The following is a 12,229-nucleotide window of genomic DNA, read 5'->3' as shown; positions in this document are numbered from 1 at the left end:
CATCGGTCCGTTTCAGCCTCCCAAAGTGCTGGAATTACAGGTGTGAGTGGCCGTGCCTGGCCACTGCATGGATTTAAAACGTTTTCCTCCAGAGAAGGTTTGCACTTCTCTGCTTGTGCCAGGAAACACTACTAAATTGAGACCACTTTAAATTTTTGGCCTCCCCCACAACAAAACATTTAAGGGTTTAGAGACTTTTCTCCTCCGTACCCAGAGACAAGACCTCTCTGAGCAATTATCCCCATCCCTCTTTTCCTCACTGAGGGTGTTGCCTTTTGAGGATCCCAACTTTGTGACAGAGTCTCTGATCCAACTTCCCATTTTGAATGGGCCCTAGGTGTTGTCTCCTGTCCCCAGGTGTGGCCTGTAAGACCCAGGCCTTGGGCACCAGGAATTTGCAGATATTGCAAAGGCAGCACTGACCTGAGTGCTGGCTTACCATTTTTGGCTACATGCTTCCTTATTCTTTCTCTTATTCTTTTCCCTTACTTTTCTGCCAGGCAAGCAATACATTTAAAAATATGTTTTTATGATTTTAGCCATCATTTTGAATGTTCTGTACCAGGAGAGTTTCTCTGAACATCTAGTCCACCATAGTGTCAGAAATGGGTGTAGGCTTGGGCCTTTGTTACAAGCAGGTTTTTAAAGGCAAAAAAAGGGGACAAGGAGTGGGCTGATTCAAAGTTGTCTGTCAGGAATTCTCATTGGTTTACAGAAATAACATTGATTAATGATTGGCTGTACAGTGTTGAGCTATAGAGTGTGGGTTATAGAGGACCAGAAGTGGCAGGAAATGGAAGAACAAATCTTAGAGGAGCCGATTTGGGGAGATTTTAAGCTTTCTAAAAAGCCAATTAAGTTTTACATTTTCATCAGCAAAATCATGCCAACCAGAAAGCAAACGGAGGGATCAAACTTTTTTTTTTAAAGGGGTGTCAATCAACTAAAAAAAATTCCCAGAAACAGAATCCAAAAGAGAAAAAGCAAAGAGCCCCCAACCCCAAATATAGCCTGGGTATTGGCTTGTAAACAGAAAAACCAAACTCTGTGAAATATATTAAAGAAGTTTATTCTGAGCCCATATGAGTGACCATGGCCGGGGGAATAGTCTCAAGAGGTCTTCAGAAAGTGTGCCTGAGGAGTCAGGTTACACTTTGGTTTTATACATTTTAGAGGGACAGGAGTTACAGGCAAAGATATAAATCAATACATAAACAATATACATTGGTTTGGCCTGAAAAGTTGGGACATCTTGAAGTGGGAGCTTGCAAGTCATGGGTGGGTTTTAGAAATTCTTTAGTTGATGGTTGAGAGAGTTAAGCTATTGCTTAAAGACTTGAATTCAGTAGAAAAGAATGCTTGAGTTAAGGTAAGAGGGTCAGGGCAGCATGGTGGCTCACGCCTGTAATCCCAGCACTTTTGGAGGCTGAGGTGGGTGGATCACTTGAGGTCAGGAGTTCAGGACCAGCTTGGCCAACACGGTGAAACCCCCTCTCTACTAAAAATACAAAAATTAGCCAGGCCTGGTGGTGCACGCCTGTAATCCCAGCTACTTGGGAGGCTGAGGCACAAGAATCCCTTGAACCTGAAAGGTGGAGGTTGCAGTGAGCCAAGATCACGCCGCTGCACTCTAGCTTGGGCAACAGAGTGAGACTCTGTCTAAAAACAACAACAAAAACGACAAATAAAAAAGGGAGTCACGGGTGCCAAGGCCCTTATTATGGAGATGAAGCCTCACAGGGAGCAGCCCTCAGAAAGAATAGATGGTAAATGTCTCTTTTCAGATTTTTTAAAGTGTCAGCCTCTCAGTTAATCTCTCCTAGATCTTGGAAAGGCCTAGAAAGGAAGACCTGGTTGCAGTGATAGATATTCTCTACAGACACAAACTTCCCCCACAAAAGACAGCTTTGCAGGACCATTTCAAAATATGCCAAACAAATATATTTTGGAGTAAAATATTTTTATTTCCTTCAGGGCCTGTAATCTGCCATGTGGTGCTAAGCCACAGTCAGGTTGGAAAGTTAAGCCATAGTATACTGCGTTAATTTTTAAAACCCAGTTAACGAGATTTTATGGTTTGTTGGGTATGATTTAACCCTTGCCTTTCATGGCCTCTAGCAGTTTCTAATCATTCACTGAGTCTTTAATTAAAATATTATATTTTTAATTTCTGGAAATTCTATTTTTCCCCCAATTCTGCCTGGTTATTAGATTTGTTGGAAATAAAGCTCAGGAAATAAAGCTCGCAAAGGAAATGAGCACTCACAAGGATAACTTCTCCGCAAGGCAAAATTTTACTTCTATAGAAGGGTGCTACCTGCATGCAAGGCAGAGGCAAGGGAGCACACTGAACAAAGGAGAGCAGGCGTTTTTATCCCTAACGCAGACCCTGTTCCTGGGTCCTCCCCTGGTTGGCTGGAGTCAGACCACATGATCTAAGCTAATCCCGATTGGCTAGTATTGACATCATCGAAAGAGGCAAGGGTGGGCACTTGATGGGAAGGACAGGTACATAGGTGACGGGACATGCTTGGAGGTGTTTGGGTGCAACAGAGATAGGGAGGGCTGATAGATGGACAGGTAACATTACTTTCAGAATAGAACAAAGAACCAGGAACTGAAACCTTTGAAGAGAAACTGTTTGTGCCTAACAGATTCTTGTTCAAAATTTGGTATCTTATTGCCACAAAAACTCTCTTTTGTCAGTCTTATAATCCCTGTTTTAACAACAATGCTTGTCAGTTGTGCCTAAACACCAAAAGGGAGGGGGGTGTAACAAGACATGTCGGACCTCACTTCCCACTGTAAACCAAAAATAAAAGTCTAAACCCCTAATCATCTGAATGGACTCCTCCTGTCTGTAAAGGGCATTCCAAAGTTAACCTGAAACACTAGTTCAGGCCATGATGGGAAGGGGGTTCAGACATGCCTCATGATACCCTCCTCCCTTCTGGATTTACTGATAGAACAGACTCTTTAAGTCTGATAAGAACATTTACAATCTATTCTCTCTGAAGCCTCTGAAGCCTGAGACCTGGAGGCTTCACCTGTATCATAAAACCTTGGTCTCTACAACCCCTTATCTTAACCTGGACATTTCTAAGCCTTTAGACAGTAACTTAACTCTTTCAACCAATTGCCAATCAGAAAATCTTTAAATCTACCTTTCATGCGCGTCCGTGTGAAGAGACCACCAAACAGGCCTTGCGTGAGCAACATGGCTGTTTGTTTCACCTGGGTGCAGGCGGGCTCAGTCCGAAAAGAGAGTCAGCGAAGGGAGATAAGGGTGGGGCCGTTTTATAGGATTTGGGTAGGTAAAGGAAAATTACAGTCAAAGGGGGTTTGTTCTCTGGCGGGCAGGAGTGGGGGTTGCAAGGTGCTCAGTGGGGGCACTTTTTGAGCCAGGATGAGCCAGGAAAAGGACTTTCACACGGTAATATCATCACTTAAGGCAAGGACTGGCCATTTACACTTCTTTTGTAGTAGAATGTCATCAGTTAAGGTGGGGCAGGGCATATTCACTTCTTTTGTATTCTTCAGTTACTTCAGGCCATCTGGGCGTATATGTGCAAGTCACAGGGGATGCGATGGCTTGGCTTGGGCTCAGAGGCCTGATACTACCTAAGACCTGGAAGCCCTCCACCAGCTTCTAGTTGCCCTGCCTTTCTGGACTGAACCAATGTACATCTTACATGTATTGAGTGATGTCTTTTTTTTTTTTTTTTTTTGAGACGGAGTCTCGCTCTGTCACCTAGGCTGGAGTGCAGTGGCGCTATCTCGGCTCACTGCAAGCTCCGCCTCCCGGGTTCACGTCATTCTCCTGCCTCAGCCTCCCAAGTAGCTGGGACTACAGGCGCCCGCCACCATGCCCGGCTAATTTTTTGTGTTTTTTAGTAGAGACGGGGTTTTACCGTGTTAGCCAGGATGGTCTCGATCTCCTGACCTCGTGATCCACCCGTCTCAGCCTCCCAAAGTGCTGGGATTACAGGCGTGAGCCAACGCACCCAGCCAAGTGATGTCTTATGTCTCCCTAAAATGTATAAAGCCAAGCTGTGGCCCAACCACCATATTCTCAGGATTTCCTGAGGGCTGTGTCACAGGCCATTGGTCACTCATATTTGGCTCAGAACAAATCTTTTCAAATATTTTACAGAGTTTGACTCTATTCCTCAACACCATTATGGCTGCGAAGTCAGTTTTTCAGGTTTCTCTGGGGTCCCCTTGGCCAATAGGGAATCTGTTCAATCAGTTGGGGGACTTAGGATTTTATTTTTCGTTCACAAACTTCTAGTTAGGCTAACTTCTGACCAGAGCTCTTAAAACTTTTTTTTCAAATCTATTATTATTAGATTTCATCCAGGATAAAGAGAAAGTAGGCCTCTCATTCAATTTGCATGGTTTTAAAATCAGTTTTTTCCAATAGTGCATGCAAATGAATTATTTTAGGCATTTCAAAGGACCCCCATTTTGACCACTGTTGCTTATGACTATCCTGGGTTATATGGGTCCATTTTCCTAGATATTTACAAAAAGACACTCCATTAGGTGTTGTACATAAACCCAGTTGGTGTCTCCAAGAAAGGCTGCCTCCTTAGAGAGTCTTTGGAGTTGGATGATTTCTTACCCGTGTTAAAAGAAAAACTTCAGCCGAATTAAATTTAAAGGAGATTAATTGAGCAAGGAACGATTTGTGAATCAGGCAGCCCCGAGAATCACAGCAGATTCAGAGAGACTCCAGGGATGCCTCGTGGTCAGAACAAATTTATAGACAAAAAAAGGGAAGTGGCATACAGAAATCGGCAGTGAGGTACAGAAACAACTGGATTGGTTGCAGGTTGGTGTTTACCTTATCTGAACACAGTTTGAACACTTAGCAGTCTATGAGTGGTTGAAGTATGGCTGCTGGGATTGGCCAAGACTCAGCTATTGTTACAGGTGCATACTGCTAAGTTAGATTTTCAACCTTGTCTGCATTTTTTTTTTTTTTTTTTTTGAGACAGGTTCTCACTCTGTCACCCAGACTGGAGTGCAGTGACACGATCTCGGCTCACCACAACCTCTACCTCCCAGGCTCAAGTGATTCTCCTGCCTCAGCCTCCCAAGTAGCTGGGATTACAGGTGTGCACCACCACGCCTGGCTAATTTTTGTACTTTTAGTAGAGATGGGGTCTCATCATGTTGGCCAGGCTGGTCTCAAACTCCTGACCTCAAATGATCCACCCACCTTGGCCTCCCAAAGTGCTGGGATTACAGGCGTGAGCCACCATGAAGCGCCTTGTCTGCCTATTACTAAGTTACAGTTCATCCACAAGGACTCAAATGTAGAAGTACGGAGTCCTTCTCAGGCCGTATTTAGTTTGCTTTAATACACATAATTTAGACAACTGAATCACTCAGGACTAAGCTCTGGGGAATGTTGTGGTTCAAAACATGCTGCTTGTGAGTGTAGCTCCTCAGTATGTCACCAATGAGTTGGGTCCACTCTTTTATGTGTCTCAGAAACTTGGAGTCCCTGGAGGGTCACTGAGGGCTCACTAGTGCTAGGTGACCAGGCTTCACGTGCATTTGCTGGCAGTGCAAGAGATTGCAGATGTTCCTCTGAGAGAGGAAACCCTGTAAGGCCACTGGATATCATGGACAAGAGTCCAACACCTCCACCACGTCTCTAATTATTTAGAGCACTCTAACAGGTCAGAGGGAACAAGAGCCTTTCATCTTTAGAGTGAAGAATCCATTCACTCTCATTAATTAGGAAAAATAACTTCAAGAGAGGTTGGTCATAGGTGAAACAAGTCCGATTTCCAGATTAAAAGGTCACAATGCAACAAGACCTCAGCTGAAAACGAAAGCAAACCGCAGTTCTATGTGTTGGCAGAAAACAAAATCTTTTTTTTTTTTTGAGACGGAGTCTCACTCTGTCGCCCAGGCCCGAGTGCAGTGGCGCAATCTCAGCTCACTGCAAACTCTGCCTCCTGGGTTCACGCCATTCTCCTGCCTCAGCCTCTCCGAGTAGCTGGGACTACAGGCGCCCGCCACCACGCCCGGCTAATTTTTTTGTATTGTTAGTAGAGACGGGGTTTCACCGTGGTCTCGATCTCCTGACCTCGTGATCCGCCCGCCTCAGCCTCCCAAAGTGCTGGGATTACAAGCATGAGCCACCGTGCCCCGGCCCAGAAAACAAAATCTTGATTGCCTGACTTCAATAGGAAAATCAGAGACAGAGACCTTCATTCTGAGAGAGTCAAAAAAGAAGCAGCCCAAATTAAAATCTGGACCTTAACCAAAGAAAGGGAGGTCCAGATTCAGAACTCACCTGCAACGCCAGATAGGACTTCTGAAGACAGAGAACACAGTGGATTCGTGCAGGCGCTGAGCACTACTTCCAGAGAGAAACACCGGGTGGTCAGGGCTGAGTCATTCCAAATCCTGCTATGTCAGATGTGTTGATCCAAAGGAAAAAAAAATGGAGGCAAAATTACCTAAGTAGAGAGTTTTGTGGGGCCAAGTTTGAGGAAGGCAACCCGGGAGTGTATATTCAGGGCAATTTGAATCCAATGTCCCAGGTTGCAGTCCTCAAACTTTGTCCAAATAAACTCTCTACTTGTATTAATTTTGCCTCAATTTTTTCCTCAATATTAAAAAAAAAAAATGTCATTTTTAGGCCAGGAGTGGTGGCTCACGCCTGTAATCTCAGCACTTTGGGAAGCTGAGGAGGGAGGATCACTTGAGTCTTAGAGTTTGAGACCAGCCTAGGCAACATAGTTAGACCCCATTTCTAAAAAAAATTGAAAAAAAAAAAATTAGCCAGGAGTGGTGGCACACACCTGCAGTCCCAGCTACTCAGGAGGCTGAGGAGATGGGAGTATCACTTGAGCCTGGGAGGTCAAGGCTGCAGTGGGCTGAGATAATGCCACTCCACTCCAGCCTGGGCAACAAAGGGAGACCCTGTCTCAAAACAAAAAAAATAAAAAAATAAAAACACACACAAAAACGAAATGTCATTTGTGCAAAAGTCATTTTTACTCCAGCAGTTGGTCAAGTATGCTTTACAAACCCTGAGTGTTCTCTTTCCTGCTCTGTTTCTTCATGTCTGCTTAGACTGTCTCTGGGGAAACACCTATAGATTTCATGATTGCCGTAACTGAGCACAAATTGAATGAAAGCTCTGCAGAAAGAATGGCAATTACTGCATTAGGTGATGCGACCATCGCCCAGGACCATGTCAAACTGGGAAAAATAAAGGCTTTGAGAGAACTGAGCAACCTTACCAATACTCTTCTATTAAGACTTTTTTTTCCTACAATTTTGCGATTTAGGAAGAGCTATGAGTTCTTTCAGACTAGATGATCTCCTTGGCTTGGGATGTAAATTTAAGCAGAAAAGGTTCTGGTAAAGAAGCCAAAGAGGATATTTCAACATTAAGCCAAGCATGGTGGCACAGGCCTATAGTCTCAGCTACTCTGTTTTTGGAAGGCAGGAGAATTGCTTGAGCCTAGGAGTTTGAAGTTAGCCAGGGCAACATAGTGAGACCCCCATCTCTTAAAAAAAAAAAAAAGAAAAAAAGGGCCGGGCTCAGTGGCTCACGTCTGTAATCCCAGCACTCTGGGAGGCTGAGATGGGTGGATCATGAGGTCAGGAGTTCGAGACCAGCCTGGCCAACATGGTGAAACCCCATCTCTACCAAAAATACAAAAATTTGGCCTGGCACAGTGGCTCACACCTGTAATCCCAGCACTTTGGGAGGCTGAGGCAGGTGCGTCACCTGAGGTCAGGAGCTCGAGACCAGCCTGGCCAACATGGTAAAACCCTGTCTCTACTAAAAATACAAAAAATTAGACAGGCATGGTGGCGCATCTCTGTAGTCCCAGCTACTCGGGAGGCTGAGGTAGGAGAATCGCTTGAAACTGTGAGGCAGAGGTTGTGGCAAGCCGAGATTGTGCCTGGGCAACAAGTGCAAAACTCCATCTCAAAAAAAAAAAAAAAAAATTAGCCAGGCATGGTGGTGGACACCTGTAATCGCAGCTACTCAGGAGGTTAAGGCAGGAGAATTGCTTGAACCTGGGAGGTGGAGGTTGCAGTGAGCCGAGATCACCCCATTGCAGTCCAGCCTGGGCGACAAGAGAAAAACTTCATCTCAAAAAAAAAAAAAAAAAAAGAATGTACCTTCTCAAGGACCCCGGAGCTCCAGGGGCCCAGCCAGCCATCATGCAGTTAGCTGATATGAGACACAGAGTCTGTGGTATGGTTTGGCTGTGTCCCCACCCAAATATCATCTTCAATTATAGTTCCCACAATCCCCACGTGTCATGGGAGGGACCCAGCAGGAGGTAATTTAATCATGGGGGTGTTTACCCTCAGGCTGTTCTTGTGATAGTGAGTGATGAGATCTGATGGTTTTATAAGGGGCTTTCTTGCTTTTGCTTTGCACTTTTCCTTGCTGCCACCATGTGAAGAAGGACGTGTTTGCTTTCCCTTCTGACATGATGTAAGTTTCCCGAGGCCTCCCCAGCCCTGTGGAACTGTGAGTCAATTAAACCTCTTTCCTTATTAAATTACCCAGTCTCGGGTATGTCTTTATTAGCAGCATGAGTACAGACTAATACAATCCATTTTCATCCAACTGGGCCTGGACCCAGAGCTACTGAGGCACTAAAGCACGATACAACTGTCAAGTGATTTAGGCCGACTCCATTTACTCAACTTGTTTTTCTGCTTCCACCATCATCAATGTGGTGGGTTGTTTCTATTCTGATTACTGGGTCATACTTTTTGGTAACTTTTCCGAGGTTAAAGAAAAAGCAATTGTCTTTGGCCCTACGTAACTTCTGGCATATTTAATGGCAGAGGCTCTTAGTTCCCTCTTCTCTCCCCGACATCTTAGTGCTCAGTTCCTACCTCTTTTGAGTATCTCCTGGGGTTACTCTGAACCCTGAAGTGGCCGTTGCCCTCTGTTTTGCTGCTCAGCAGCTGACCCTCTTGCTGTGTTGGGGGTCAAACTTTCTCTCCTATGGCAAAGTGTGGGAGGTAGAACCCGGGAGAGGGGAGGCGCCTACCACATTCCCAAGGCAGCCTGGAGCACAGAGGTGGGGGAAGTAGGGAAAGTAGGAAACCTAGAGTCTACCAAGAGGCCAGAGATACTCACCCTGGGGCTGACCATCCACAAAGCTGGGAAGGTGGCAGTTTTTTGGAGGCCACTTGCCAGCCAGGGCCTGTGGAGCTGCAGCTGACAGGCAGCCCTGTGGGGGTCGGAGGACCTGGAATCAGCTCACCAATGAGAGTGTGGGTGAGGGTGTGGGATTGCAGTGCAGAGGACCACCGAGGGGCTGGAAGAGGGCCCTAAGGGACTCTACTGCCTGGGGGGAAAGGCTCCTGCCCTCTGAGCTCTTGGGTGTCCGAAGCTATCAGGCTTTTCCGCTGCGATGTAGGAGGTGGGTGGGGGCAGGGGCCTCTGGGGCCCAAGGGAGGACATGGGGCCCACTGCCGTGGTTGGTTCCATCCAGACTCAGAAGCACCTCTGCCTTCAGGGGGAATGCGAGGCTGGTCCCTGAACTCTGTGACCGTTTATCCAGTGTTGCTGAAGCTCCTGGCCCTCCTTCCGTTGTCCTGTCAGAAGCGGCTCCACTGCAGGAGCTACGGCCAGGTAGTACCTGCTGTCCCAGTGACCCCTCCCTGCCCTTCTCCGCAGACGCCACTGACTCTTCAGGTTCCCTTCTACCCCTTTTCTCTCCCCCTTCCCCCGGTGCCCCTCTCAGGATCAGCTAAGCCTGGGCTGTCCCACACGGCTGTCTCAGTTTCTACCCACAGGACTGCACTGGCTTGGTGGGCAGAAGGATCTCAGGGCTCAGAGGAGCTCAGCCCTGGACTGGGCCGGTCAGCTCCCCTCCCCAGCCCACCCTGCGCTCCCCACTGTGCTGTGCTCTCCCTCTCTTCCCCATGCTCTTCCTCCCGAACCCAGCCTTGCTGGGCTCTCTTCTAGCGGGGAACTTTTCAGCATGAATCCCATCACCACCTGTCGTTCACCTTCACCAGCTCTGTGTTTGCAGGACCACCTCGTGATCACTGGCTTGTCTCCTGAGAAGCTGAGGAATGGTGTGCTTGGGTACAGCAGAGACAAGGAGGCCATGACTCTGGCCCCCACGGCCCATCAGGGAAGCAGCCCCACCTGTGTCCTCCAGGAGCCCTCCCTGTGATATTGACTCAGGACCCCACCTCTGTCTTCACTGTGCCAGGCGCTCCCCCTCAACCCAAGTCCTCTGTCTCTGGGTGGACTAGAGCTGCCTCAGTACAGCGATGAGCTGGCGGGCAGGCCAGGGGCTTTCCTCGACAAGCTATTCTAGATTTGATGTTCTCGTAATTTTTGTTCTCAGGACCCCTTTACATTCTTAAAAAAAAGTAGGCACTTTGGGAGGCCGAGGCGGGCGGATCACGAGGTCAGGAGATCGAGACCACGGTGAAACCCCGTCTCTACTAAAAATACAAAAAATTAGCCGGGCGTGGTGGCGGGCGCCTGTAGTCCCAGCTACTCGGAGAGGCTGAGGCAGGAGAATGGCGTGAACCCGGGAGGTGGAGCTTGCAGTGAGCCGAGATTGCGCCACTGCACTCCAGCCTGGGGGAGAAACCGCGACCCTGTTTCCAAAAAAAAAAAAAAAAAAAAAATAGGACCCCGAAGAGCTTTTGCTTATGTGGGTTATATCTATCCATAACCATCATATTATAAATTAAAATAGAGAATTTAAAAAAATATTTATTTAAAAATAACACTAATTGATTAACCCATTTTATGTGAACATATATAACATTTTTTTTTTTTTTTTTTTTTGAGACGGAGTCTTGCTCTGTCGCCCAGGCTGGAGTGCAGTGGCGCGCTCTCGGCTCACTGCAAGCTCCGCCTCCCAGGTTCACGCCATTCTCCTGCCTCAGCCTCCCGAGTAGCTGGGACTACAGGCGCCCGCCACTACGCCCGGCTAATTTTTTTTGTATTTTTAGTAGAGACGGGGTTTCACCGTGGTCTCGATCTCCTGACCTCGTGATCCGCCCGCCTCGGCCTCCCAAAGTGCTGGGATTACAAGCGTGAGCCACCGCGCCCGGCCTGAACATATATAACATTTTTATGCAATATTATTATTTTCCATATAAGAAGAAAATATTTAGTGAGAAAGGCAGTGCTTTACATTTTTTGAAAATATCTTTAATGTCTGTTGTAATAGACAGCTAGAGTCTCTTATCTGCTTCTTCATTCTATTTGTTGCAATATCACATGTCATGTGGCTCCTGGAAAATTCCACTACACTCTTGAGAGAGTAAGAGTAAAAAATATAGATAACTTCTTTTTTGTTTGTTTGTTTGTTTGAGACAGGGTCTCACTCCTGTTGCCCAAGCTGGAGTGCAGTGGTGAGAAGCAGTAAGAACACAGTTCACTACAGCCTCAACCTCCCAGGCTCAGGTGATTCTCCCATCTCAGCTTCTCAAATAGCTGGGACTACATGTGTACACAACCAAGCCCAGCTAATTTTTTGTTTTGTTTTGTTTTTATTTTTTTGAGATGGAGTCTTGCTCTGTCGCCTAGGCTGGAGTGCAGTGGTATGATCTCGGCTCACCGCAACCTTCGCCTCCGGGGTTCAAGCGATTCTCCTGCTTCAGCCTCCTGAGTAGCTGGAACTACAGACGTCTGCCACCACGCCCAGCTAATTTTTCTGTATTTTTGGTAGAGATGGGGATTCACCTATTGCCCAGGCTGGGCTCAAACTCCTGACCTCAAGTGATCTGCCCTCCTTAGCCTCCCAAAGTGCTGGGATTACAGGCGTGAGCCACCATGCCCACCTTGTTTTGTTTTTTTGAGACGGAGTCTCGCTCTGTCACTCAGGCTAGAGTGCAGTGGTGCGATCTTGGCTCACTGCAACCTTTGCCTCCCAGGTTCAAGCGATTCTCCTGCCTCAGCCTCCCAAGTAGCTGGGATTACAGCTGCCACCACACCTGGCCAATTTTTGTATTTTTAGTAGAGACGGGGTTTCACCACGTTGCCCAGGCTGGTGTTGAACTCCTGGGCTCAAGAGAGCCACCTGCCTCCCCCTTCCAAAGTGCTGGATTACAGGTGCGAGCCACCATGTGCGGCCTAAAAATATAAAACTATCAAAGTAGTTTTGGCTACTTAGACCACCTTAAGGGCCTCGGAGAACCCCAGGGTTCCTAGACCATACTTTGAATACCTCTGAGCTGGAGCAGGAGTTAG

At 47.0% G+C, this 12,229-nt stretch overlaps 1 protein-coding gene across 1 annotated transcript in view; it reads right to left on the bottom strand.

Moving 5' to 3' along the window:
- Window positions 1-12,229, bottom strand: part of ATRAID (all-trans retinoic acid induced differentiation factor) — a 103,229-nt gene that overhangs the window by 50,192 nt on the left and 40,808 nt on the right. The gene's annotated exons all lie outside the window — the stretch shown is intronic.

This window comes from Hylobates moloch, unplaced genomic scaffold, assembly GCF_009828535.3.
Source record: "Hylobates moloch isolate HMO894 unplaced genomic scaffold, HMol_V3 SCAFFOLD_13, whole genome shotgun sequence".
NCBI lineage: Eukaryota > Metazoa > Chordata > Mammalia > Primates > Hylobatidae > Hylobates > Hylobates moloch.
The sequence above is the reverse complement of the archived record's forward strand: the minus strand, read 5'-3'. Positions and strand labels throughout refer to the sequence as shown.